We start from the raw sequence: 12483 nt of genomic DNA, 5'->3' as shown, positions 1-12483 counted from the left end.
TTATTCCACGTGTAGCGAGATGACGTTAGCTGATGCAGATATTAATGCAGTAAATAATGATCTAACGGCATCAGGTGAGTGTGTGTCTCTGCTCATGTAACATGGGATTATGAGAATAGAATAGCAAGAAACAAAGCAAAAGAGAAACATTTGATGCTGTGCATTATATTACATGGGAATGAGGACAGAGGGAAAATTATCCTGTACAGAACGCTGCGTCTCCAGAGACACAGAGACAGTTTTTACACCAGACTCAAGGGACGCATGGGAGATCAGTTAGTTGTTGAAATGGTCATCCATGTGTCTCCTTTATTTAGCTGCAGTAATCATATCTAAACGCTTACAAAAGCCTCGCACCTGTGACGTTGGGATGAGGGCTTCCTCCAGGTGTTCGATTTCCCCACACAAACACTTCTAAAGCTCAGGACACTGACCTCTTCACCAGCATATAGTGTGATATAGCTTCTCTTTATGACACTCAACACCAGTGTGAACTAGATAGGATGAACTATATAAACCAAATCTATATAATATGTATATTTACACAAAACACACACATGTAAATACAAAAGACTTCTATCCACAGTTGCACGGATAAAACATTGTTATTTCAATAAACAGTGAAAACCATTTTATTTATTTATTGTTTGTTTGTTTAGTTATTTAATTACTACAGCGGTTATGAACCGTAAGTCTCACACATTCACAGACAGTGGCTTACTCCCGCGTTGAAAAATGTGTTGAAGGTGGATACAAAATAACTTTTTATTTATTTATTTACAGTGTAGAGTTTATTTGCAATGCATTTATTTATTTATCTCTCTGTCTGTCCGTCCATCCATCCATTCATCCAAAAGAACTTTTATTTATTTGTTTCTTTGGATGGTTGGTTTAGTTATTTATTTATATTTATTTATTTAGCAGACACTTTTATCCAAAAGTCCAAAAGACTGTTTATTTACTTACTTTCTTACTTATTCATTAACTCATTCATTTGTTCAAATAACTTTTATGTATTTATTTGATTGGATGGTTGGTTGTTTAGTCTTTTTTATTTACATTTTACATTGCATTTTATTTATCAGCCACTTTTATATAACTTTTTTTCTTTAAAGTGTATTAATTTAGCAGACACTTTTATCTAAAAGTCCAAAAGATTCATTCATTCATTTTTTTTTTTTTTACTGAGCAGATGTTTGGTATTTAGAGACCCTACTGTTTCTTCTCAACTATTTATTGTTTTATTGTTTTTTTTTTTAAGAAAAACTTTAGTGTTAAAATTGGGTATTGTGGTATATGTTGGCTACTTTATGATAAAAGTTTTTATGTGTAAGTCACTTTGGATAAAAGTGTCTGCTAAATGAATAAATGCAATGTGAAAAAGACTTTTTGAAAGCTAAATTGTCCCAAACTGACTTAAAAGACAGAAATAGTGTGTAAATGAAGCCCTTTCTATAAGCGCTGTCAGCAGATTATAATGATGTGTTTGAAGCACTGGAGATGTTTCAGAGGATGTGATTCTGGAACGGCGTGACAGAAAATCCCTGAGCAATCACTGAAGATTCACGTAATTACTATAAGAGCGTTTGGTTTCATCTGGCCATGCGTGTTGAGACAAAACACCTCTACTAATTACCAGTGCGTTACATAACCAGCTGTGTAACTAAAGAGATTGTCATTGTTTTCCAAGCATGAACGTTTGTGCCCAAAGGAGCATTTTAAAGCTCAGAGGTTGCTCTGTTGTAGCTCTTGAGATTTCTCAGATGTCTCAGTTTCTCCTACAGTTCTTCAGGAGAAATAAAAGATAAGTCAATAGTTCATACAGCAAGATAATAGATAAAGTGAATATGAGCACCGACTTTTGAGTTGCATCTTGGCAAATCTGAGCACAATTTGAAACATTTTTCATCTCTTCTGAAGCTCTAGAGCAGGGGTCGGGACTCCGGACCGTGAAGCCTTTTGAAAAAATGAAATAAATAAATGCCAGACGCTATTTTCTAGAACGGTGAATGTGTCGAGACATGCGCTTAGGACTGTTGAGACAGTAAGACAGTTGTTGTCAGATTTCATTGGTGATTTCAAATATGAAATGTAATTTTAAGCTTGGTGAACAGTTTTGGAGAATTTGATGTTTCCCTATTCAAATAGATAGGAGCTGCACTTGCATGCCCTAGAGGCGTTTCAAAGATGGCCACTGAGTGAAATGCCTTGCCTTATAGGGACTTTGGTGAAAAACAAAGGCATTCTCAAAAATTTGGAAAGTTGACGGGTCCTTAAAAACTCTTAAATTTAAGGGCATAAAAAGTCTTAAATGGTACAAGAAAGTCTTAATTATGGTTTCAGGAGGTCTTAAATTTGGGGACGGAAAGACAAGAATTGCGATACGGCTTAATGTCGCCTCTGGCTTGCTTAGTTGGGGACACTTCATTTCCAGCGATACCGTTGACTTGATTGCAAAGATACTATTTAAACTGAGCTGGATGTTTGACATCACTGAATTCAATGATGAACTGTCTTTAACTGAAAAATTTGTGTTTACTATTGTCATTTTGCATTATTGACACTATTTTCCTAATTAATGCTGTTCAGTTGCTTTGACACAATCTGTATTGTTAAAAGCGCTATATAAATAAAGGTGACTTGACTTGACTTGACTTAATGTGACGATTAAACTTTAAAAGCCTGTGATTTCATTGAATAAATATGAGTGGTGCATGTTTCAAAATCAGCTGCTGTGCTGCTTTGTGTAGTGGGGAAGCCGCTGTATTTCTGCCGTTCCAAAAGCGCCACCTACTGGCAGAGAATGAATGTGCATTTTCAATCAGTGCATTTTCAATGTGCAATTTGTTCAGACCAATGCGAAAATCAACCCATGTTTTAACACTGCAAACACGCAGAGTTGTAGATGTGAACTGGTGGATCATTAAGAAGATAATGTATTATAAAAATTTCAACAATTAAGTAACATATATTTATATGTTATTTAGTTAATATAGTAATTTATTGATAATAATTGTTTAAATTAATCTAGTAATTGATACATTTGCCGCCATTTTCTTAAAAAATGTTTTAAAGTCTGAAATGTGAAGCTTATCATTTTATTAAACTTTTTGTTTTTGTGAAAACCTGTTTTGTGTAATTTTGTGTAAATCATGCTTTTTACAGTGATTTTAATTCATTTATTTGTGCAGGTCTTAAAAATGTCTTAAATTTGAGCTTTAACATCCTGCAGATACCTTTGTCTGGCAAAAAACATGAATTCATGTGTTTAGGTATATAATTGTCTGGACCTCAGCTGATAAGGAGGGTTTTATAAGAAGCAATTTTAGCTGAAGACCCCTGCTCTAGAGGAAACAAATGTAAGATTATTGTGGTGTTTTTTCTGAGGAGCAACAGTAGGAGACTGACTAATATAATCCCATTTATGTCTTGAGTAAATAAGTTAGTGAATGAAGGTTGTTTTTTGTGCTACATGTAAGCATTGTGTTTTTATATTGTTGACGTGTGAATTATAACAGCACGTGTGATGGTCGTGTGATTATGTTCATTGTCTGCAGTAACTCTCAGTCATTTCCATAAGTAAATGGAGTGTGTGTCTTTCAGAAGCAAGCGGCTCATTCTTACCCTGCTGTAGCCTGTGTGTGATGCAGATTCACACTCTATTGAGGGCCATTAAGAGACGTCTCTTGATCTGTGATCCACTTCAAAGGTGTGAAGAGTGTGTGAGTGCGATTCAACTCTATAATTACACTTAAACACAGAAGCTGAAGAGAGACTAGATAACATCTAACCTCAGTGCCCTCTTCACACACACACACACACACACACACACACACACACACACACAGCTCTAAATGAGGACAGATCGTAGACTTCTACTGTTTTTTTGTGAAGCTAATTATTATGACTAAAGACTAACCTAAGAGAAAACCGTTTTGCAATTAAAAAAATTTATCAGAACCTAATTAGAATTAATAAAAATGAATCAGAACATAATTAAAAGTTACATTTATTACAAATTTGTCCCCAACTTCAGTAGTGAAAATCTGTAGAAACAATTTAAACCATGAAATTGCTAGTAAAGTTTACAAATAATTACAAAGAAAAAAGTAACACATTGAATTATGATGAAATTCTGAAGTAGAAAGACTGAAATAGTAATTTCTTGTAAAATGTACCCCAATAATGTTTTTTTTTTACAGCTTCGAAAAAGTATTTTTTACAGTGATTGTAAAATAATGTACATTTTTTTTTATGTTACTGTTTACCTTTTTTTTTTTTTTTTTAATCCTCAACACTAGAATTAAAAATTGTTTGTTTATTTATTTATTGGTTGGTTGGTTAGTGCCTCAATTTGCAAACAAGTCTTCTTCAACATAAGAAATCAACAACACAATATTTTCTTTTTGTCTTTTGTTTACATTTCTGGAACTTTTTTTGCAAATTTAAGAACTATTAAAAAATGAAAATAAATAAACACATACAAATACTAAAACTGTATGTATATATAGTATACAGCTTAATGTTAATATGATGCTAATACGTAAATATGAAAAGTGTCTTTTTTGCTGTATAATTTGAAGAAGTTGTGTACATTCATGTGTGCATCCAGTGTTTGTTTTTCAATTTCCCTCTTGTCATTTCCCTCATAGTTTTTCCCCTGCTCAACCATTTCCCTTGCAATCTTTGACAGCTACAAAAGCCTTTTCAGTCTCTTTTTCACACACGAGCCCACAACAGTGCAGTTCTGTTGGAGACCTTTAGGGCTGTTTGGCTTTTCAGAGCAGGACACGGTGATGAACTATTGCGTTCTACTACTGAATTACCACATTAGAGGGACTCCAGTGCCGGTGTTTACTCTACAGGGGACAAACGGCACTATTGAGTGCACGACGAGCTCTGAATGAGCTCATTCTGTTCATAACATACGGCAGACCCCCCCATTCCCCATTTACACAGCACACACACACCACTTCAAGAAAATAACTCTGTTAATGGCATCGCAAAATTCAAGACCCCTGCTCACACACACAGCTGATGTGTTTCTAACATATTGAATGTTACATTTTTGACATTTTTGAGAAGCCATTGAACTTCTATAAATATTGTTTTAGTTTAAGCTCTTGAATAGTCGAAAAGCCTCTGAAGATTTTAGTGCTCTCAAACAGTTTTAACTTTTTAGGGCATGTTTGCAACTAATTACAGTGTGTTTAATATATAATATATAGACGTATCTTGCAAGTTTAATTAGTGAATCACATTAATTTACTCTTTTTTTATTTTTTTTACAGGGATGCTGATGATTTTGACCAAATACAACAGATTGGAAAGAAGAACCGCAAGTAAGATCTGTCACCTTACTTGTTTCTCATGTAAATCAGTGAGATTAAATGGAGATTTTTTTCTGCTTCTCAGATGTTTCTTCTAATAAAAAGACCCCAGTAATCTTACTTTTTCACATATGAACTGTGAGTATTGCAATCAAGTCTAATGAATTTCAGGAGAAACATCTGAGAACTCCCCAATACGTTTCCTGAGATCTGAACAAATCTGTGGCTTTGAAACAGCTGAGGTTGTTTTCTGACTGTCTCTTTAGAGATCTGTTGTCAAATGCATGAAAATGTGCATGCAAAAAGAAAAAGATCTGAGCATTTCTGCCCATTGTTTTCTTAAAGCCTTTTTCTATTTTAGCTCTTTATATTTAGGCCTCCACGTACAATAACAAGTGCAGTCCGACGGACCATCATGTTTTAATCATAAGATGCCACAAATTTAATCACTTTCCTCCCCTCAAAACACAAACATACACTCACACGCATCACAAAAGCCATGCTCATTTCATCTCATCACACACTGTATAATTACGCAGAAAACATGTATTTTTAGATATTTGAGTAAGTGGCCTTGGGAGAATCAAGCCCGAAAAAACACTCTCGGAGTAAATGAAAGCAGACTCAAGCTTGATTTTGCATGCTATTTTCATTCCAAAATGTGCTTGATTGTAATGCATAACCCAGTGTGGCACTATATCAGACTTTAAGACAGATGCATGTATTTTACGCATACATGCAGATGCAAACACAAATGCTTGACCAATTCATTGCTTGCTTTAAGAAATAGTTCAGCTAGAAAGGAAATCCAAGGCCATCCAAGATGTAGATGAGTTTGTTTCTTTATCAGATTTGGAGAAATGTGTCACTGCATCACTGTCTCAGCAATGGATGCTCTACAGTGAATGGGTGCCGTCAGAATGAGAGTCCAAACAGCTGATAAAAACATTACAATAATCCACAAGCAATCCACACCACTCCAGTCCATCAGTTAATGTCTGGAGAAGACAAAAGCTACATGATTGGAAGAAACGTAAGAGTTCTCTGTCTATAATCTTCCAGTGAAAAAGTGGTCTGGTCTGAATCAGGAGAGAAATCTGCACAGATCAAGCACTGTTTACAAGCCAAAACAGTCTAAACAAATATGTGGTTTGATTTTGATGTGAGAGACAACAGGGGATGGACTTTGTTACTAGTGGAAGCCGTATTATTGATTATGTTTTGACCAGAAGCAAAGGTTTGAAGTTAAAAACGTCTTGATGGATTTGTTTCATACAAACACACAGATTTCCGCTTCCCAAGACATTAACTGATGGACTGGAGTGGTGTGGATTACTTGTGGATTATTGTGATGTTTTTATCAGCTGTTTGGACTCTCATTCTGACGGCACCCATTCACTGCAGAGGATCCATTGCTGAGCAAGTGATGCAATGCTACATTTCTCCAAATCTGATGAAGAAACAAACTCATCCTAATCTTGGATCGCCTGAGGGCGAGGACATTTTCAGTAAATTTCATTTTTGGGTGAACTGTTCCTTTAAATGCAATGCATTTGCCAAGTGCTCACCTCTGCGTTTACATATTCAGTGGATATATTTGCTGTCTGTGAACAGGATGAGCTATTCCATTTCTTCAGCTTTGAGCGACATCAATCTGTATGCATGTGTTTATAGAGATCATAGTCTTGTGCTATAAATTTAGAGACGTGACAGTGCGCATTATAAAAGACGCTTTGCAGAAAATGAGAGTGAAATTCCTCTTGCTTTTCAATGAAGAGACAGGCCTCGTCATCTACACAGTTTCACCGGAGAGCTATGTCTGACATGGCTGTTTGAGAAAGTCAAATAAATGATCTATCAACATCGAGACATGAACATAGTGATATGTCATCGCTACGAATGCATACACGAGTGTGTGAGTGTGTGTGAGCGCATGCATATGCGATAAATGCGCAGAAACTAATCTATTTCTCACACATGCTGGTTTCTGTTTTGATGAAACAGGTCGGTTGCTGGTAACGGGAGCTTAATGCTGGTGAGACGCAGGGCACCGCGGCCGGTGCACAGATCCTGCTGTGACTTGCAGCTCGTCTCTTACTCACTCGGAGACTCACGTGTGTCAAGGGCCTGCAGACACACAGAGCTGCAGTACGGAGCCATTGTTTCAGATATGCGAATGTGTCCTGTTTACCGAAGGCACAATAAAGCAATTAGCACATGGCCGGATGGCACAGTTCACGTGAGCAAGAATGACAGGTAGACAGGTGACATACACACACACACACACACACATCTCTTTTGTTCATGCATGCCATCTTAAGTCAACTGAGATGGATAGAAGTTTCTTTATTCCAAACACTTTTGTTTCCACTGAAAATTTTGACATTGTTTGAGACAAATGCATGCTAATGAGTCATTACAAATGTATATAACATGATATTTTTGCATGTTTTTTTTGTTAATTTACCATGGGATTTTGTACATGTTGTTATAATAATATTTTTTGATTTTTTTGGACTTGATAATATGCAGTGCTATTTTAGTACTTAGTAGTATTTATATAATATTATATTGTTTCGTAATATTTTGAATTAATTTTAATTTTTATATTTTCTGTTTTAATTGTAATTTTATTTATGTTTTAGTATTTTGTGTTTTTGTCATTTTTATTAGTTTTTAAATATTTATAATATAAATGTTAAATATTCATTTGAATGTGCGTATGTTTTTTTTTTTTTTTTACATTAATTTAGTTTCTGTTTTAGTAATTTTAATACTTACATTTATTTTATTTCACTTAAAAATATATTTACTACAAGCTTATATATATACTGTGGTATATATGTACAAGGATACATATTTATTTGATAGTATTATAAGCTTAGAAGCAAGATCTCTATATCTCAGTCCTGTTAGTAGATTATCATTATTAAGTGACTCGTGTGTGTGTGTGTCTCCAAAGTGCTGATAAGTGAATGCTTGTGTGTTTGCGTGCACTCTGAGGTGAATCAGCACTTAATCTGTGATCTGATGCATGGTTGTTATCCCATGTTTATATTACAAATTCCTAATAGATTCCTTGATCATCCCAGATTGATTGAGGTGATGAGGACTGATGGATGTGTGACTCTACACACTCACTGAGTCACAAAAACAGGTAGTTGAGTCGTCATATGAGGGTGACTACGCTGATGTACATGGTTCCATGGTAATGCTATGTTTTTGGACATTTACCATGGTACTTTATGTATGGTACCCTGGTAAAGTCCTGTTTTTTAAATAATATACCATGGTATTTTGTACATGGTTCCATTGTAATACCATGTTTTGCACATTTGCCATTGTATTTTGTACATGGTCCCAGGGTATTACCGTGGTTTCTGGTGTTTTACCATGGTATTTTGGACATTGTACCATTGTAATGCCATATTTTGACATTTACCATTTTATTTTTGTACATAGTACCATGGTAATGCCATGATAAATTTTTTTATTTTTTGGCCATTTACTGTGGTATTTTGTAAATGTTGCTATGGTAATATCATGTTTTTTTATTTTTTTTTCAAATGTACCATGGGATTTTGGACTTGATCATATGCAGTGCTATTTTAGTAATAGTTATATACTTTTATAGTATTTATTAGTATTTTGAATTAACTTTTATATTTTTAATTTTAGTGCAAGTTTTAATTTTTATTTTCTGTCATTTTTATTATTATTTTTATTATTTTGTATTTTTTAAGAATTAATCTTTATTTCAGTTTTAGTTTGAGTAATTTTATTACTTTTTATTGTTATTTTAAGTTTATTTTTTAAATGATGAATTAATTCATTTTAGAATTTCATTTAGCTGCCAAAGTAGCATTTCTAATTTTCATGTTTTTCACAGAATATTTATATTTAGTTTTATTTCAGATTTATTTCAGTTAACAATTTTTAATAGTTTTAGTTTAATAACAGTACTGCTATTAAGAAGAATGAGATACACATTCTTTTTGATTGACATGCAATTAAATAACATCAAATAACAACAGCATAATTAGTGTGTTGTAATTAATATAATCTCTCTGTGTGTTTCAGGGATATATGTCTTTAAGGCATTGGCTCTGTGCATGCTAATTCACCTCATCAAGTGTTTGACGGTCACCCTCACAAATGTGAACTAACCAAGACTACGTCATCAAGTGCAATGCTACGCGACCGCAGTTCCGAGTTAAAAGCGTGTTTAGTGCACGCTCGGTGTACTCTGGCATGAGCTCCAGCATTTATGGAGAATAAAGTAGACTCTCTGAAATAAGCAAACACGTAATTAACTCTTTTGAAAAACAAGACGGACTTGTTGCACAGTCACAGCTGGTTCTGACCGTGTGAACGTGAAGTAGTAAAACCTTGATGCACAGCATGATCTGATTAAAAAACTGCAGTACCAGCACTGACCCGCCGCTTCACTGACATGCTCACTGTTATAAAAGCAGAGTGTCTGATAAACAGCAGCTAGGTTCGGTAAGAACTTTATGACAGAGAAACTCAGCTAAATGAGTGAGAGTCAGATGGTCAGCCGGCCACAGCATGCGTCACAAGTGTGTTTTACATTAGACCATAAACACTATAAATGTACCTCTCGCATTCACATACACAAAGTGAACTAACAAATATGTGAACGTGATTCATCAGATCAAGTGTCTGCATTTCTCAAATGCTGCAGGATCTTTTCTTTGCAGTAATATCACCTTTTTGAAAACGTAATGTCTTTGAACACTTTCCTTCTCAGTATTTTTGACAGTTGTAGACATAAATTACTAATCATTTAAACATTTTAGACACACTTAAAATGCCTGAATGTAAAAAAAAAAAATATCAAAACAACTATCATTTATTGTCATCCACTAAAAATCATCCAACACCAGCTCATTCACTGCAAATATATATACCATATAACCAGTCTTAAGTCGCTGGGGTATATTTGTAGCAATAGCCAAAAATACATTGTATGGGTCAAAATTATAGATTTTTCTTTTATGCCAAAAATCATTAGGATATTAAGTAAAGATCATGTTCCATAAAGATATTTTGTAAATTTCCTACTGTAAATATATTAAAACGTAATTTTTTATTAGTAATATGCATTGCCAAGAACTTTAAAGGCGATTTTCTCAATATTTAGATTTTTTTTGCACCCTCAGATTCCAGATTTTCAAATAGTTGTATCACGGCCAAATATTGTCCTATCCTAACAAACCATACATCAATGGAAAAGCTTTTTATTTCAGCTTTCAGATGATGTATAAATCTCAATTAAAAAAAAATTTAACCTTATGACTGGTTTTGTGGTCCACGGTCTGACACACACACACACACACACACACACATATATATATACATATATACACATGCATATATAGTTAGTTTGTTAGTTAGTTAGTTCTTTTGGTTTGTTTTCCAATACTGATATTTAAACATTCTTGAATCAAGATATATATGCTTGAGATGCCAAAAGACCTCAGATATTAAATCTTGGTTTCCAAAAAATTAAGTGAGTTTTTGCTGAAAACAAGAAAAATATCTGCTTTTGGAGTAAGAACATTTTCTTGTTTTCTCTTTGAATTAAGTTTATTTCTTTGACCCTTGTTTTAAGCGTATACTTGCTTAATTTTGATAAAAACAAGACTTAATATCTTTAGTAATTTTGATTCTCAAGTAAATGCATCTTGATTTAAGAATGTTTAGATATTTGTTCTGAAAAACAAGACAAAAATTCTAGGTAAGAAAAATATTTTTTTTGCAGTTAATCTGCTGGTGTTTTGGTGATTTTTAGCAGATGACAATAAATGCCACTTGCTTTAATAGATTTTAATCTAATGCATTGATATTCAGTGTGATTTAAGTGTCTAAACGATTAGTAGTTTATGACTATTTGATTTAAATGAAATAACCAAAGTTAGCATAACACACTTTAAATCTAATCCATGCACAAAAGAGCAAAGACGCACCATTCATCGTGTGTTTTAGGTGAATGAGAGTTGTAATCTCTGTTTGTACTATTATAATAGTGCTGTTATTTCTATGGTTACAAGCACAGATTTGAACACACAATGAGCTGTAAAGTTTGTGTTTGGGATCTCATTATTGCTAAAAATATCCCTCATGACTTGAGCGATGTCTGTGGATGATAAGTGTGTGTTTGAACAGGTGAATCACTGCTGCCTTCCTGACATTGCTGAAGAGATTCTCATCACACTTTCTCTCATTATCGTTGAGCTTTCCCACGATCAGATGCCATGTTTTTCGCCTTTCAGTGTTGTCAGGTATGTCTATCACATGCTAATGAATGAGTGCCATCTGTCAACACTGACTGCTGCTGTCCATGTGCGTTTCTTGTCTTTACATGAAAACAAGGGATTCTGCATTCCTTCAGTCACTCTGATGAGCGTCACACTTCGGTAGGAGCTTGTTTGGATGAATCTGTGTTTGTTATTGCAGTGCCAACGGACAGGTTTGGATCAAAATCACAAATAAAGTCTCTTTTACATTTCAGTTGCAATGAGATTGTAAACTTTAACTTCTCAGATGTTCCTCTGTTTGCACATGTCCCTTCTAGAGCTTCAGAAAAGATCTCAACAATGGCTCAAACTGCTCAGTTTTGCCTAGTCACAATTTTTTTTTTTTGTATATTTTTGTTGGTAAATTTAAAATAAAAAAAAAGAAAATACTGTAGAACTGTAAAATAAACATAAAAGCAAGTAAATTCATAAAAGAGCAATATAAAAAAAGAATAAATTAAGTAAATTAAGTAGTGAAATGAAGTAAACAAGTGATATTAACAGTAAAATAATGACAAAAAATAAAACATCAGTGCATTAAGGCAAGTCATTACAGGCAAAATAGAAGAAAAAACTGTAAAAACAAACAAAGTAAATTTTGGGCTATTTGACATCAAGATAGTGTGTTTCATACTAGTGGTAAAACAGCATCCAAAATTCACATTTAGGTGTTTATTTTATTGCACTTTATCTAATTGCGTATGTAGATTTCAACTACAATGCATATCTTAAAGGGGTCATCTGATGCTACATGCACTTTTACAAGTTGTTTGAACTGAAATGTGTGTTAGCAGTGTGTGTACACAACCACCCTATAATGATAAAAATCGACC

The sequence above is a fragment of the Sinocyclocheilus anshuiensis genome, unplaced genomic scaffold (assembly GCF_001515605.1).
Source record: "Sinocyclocheilus anshuiensis isolate Anshui unplaced genomic scaffold, SAMN03320099.WGS_v1.1 scaffold293, whole genome shotgun sequence".
Lineage (NCBI taxonomy): Eukaryota > Metazoa > Chordata > Actinopteri > Cypriniformes > Cyprinidae > Sinocyclocheilus > Sinocyclocheilus anshuiensis.
Note: the sequence above shows the minus strand (reverse complement) of the source record.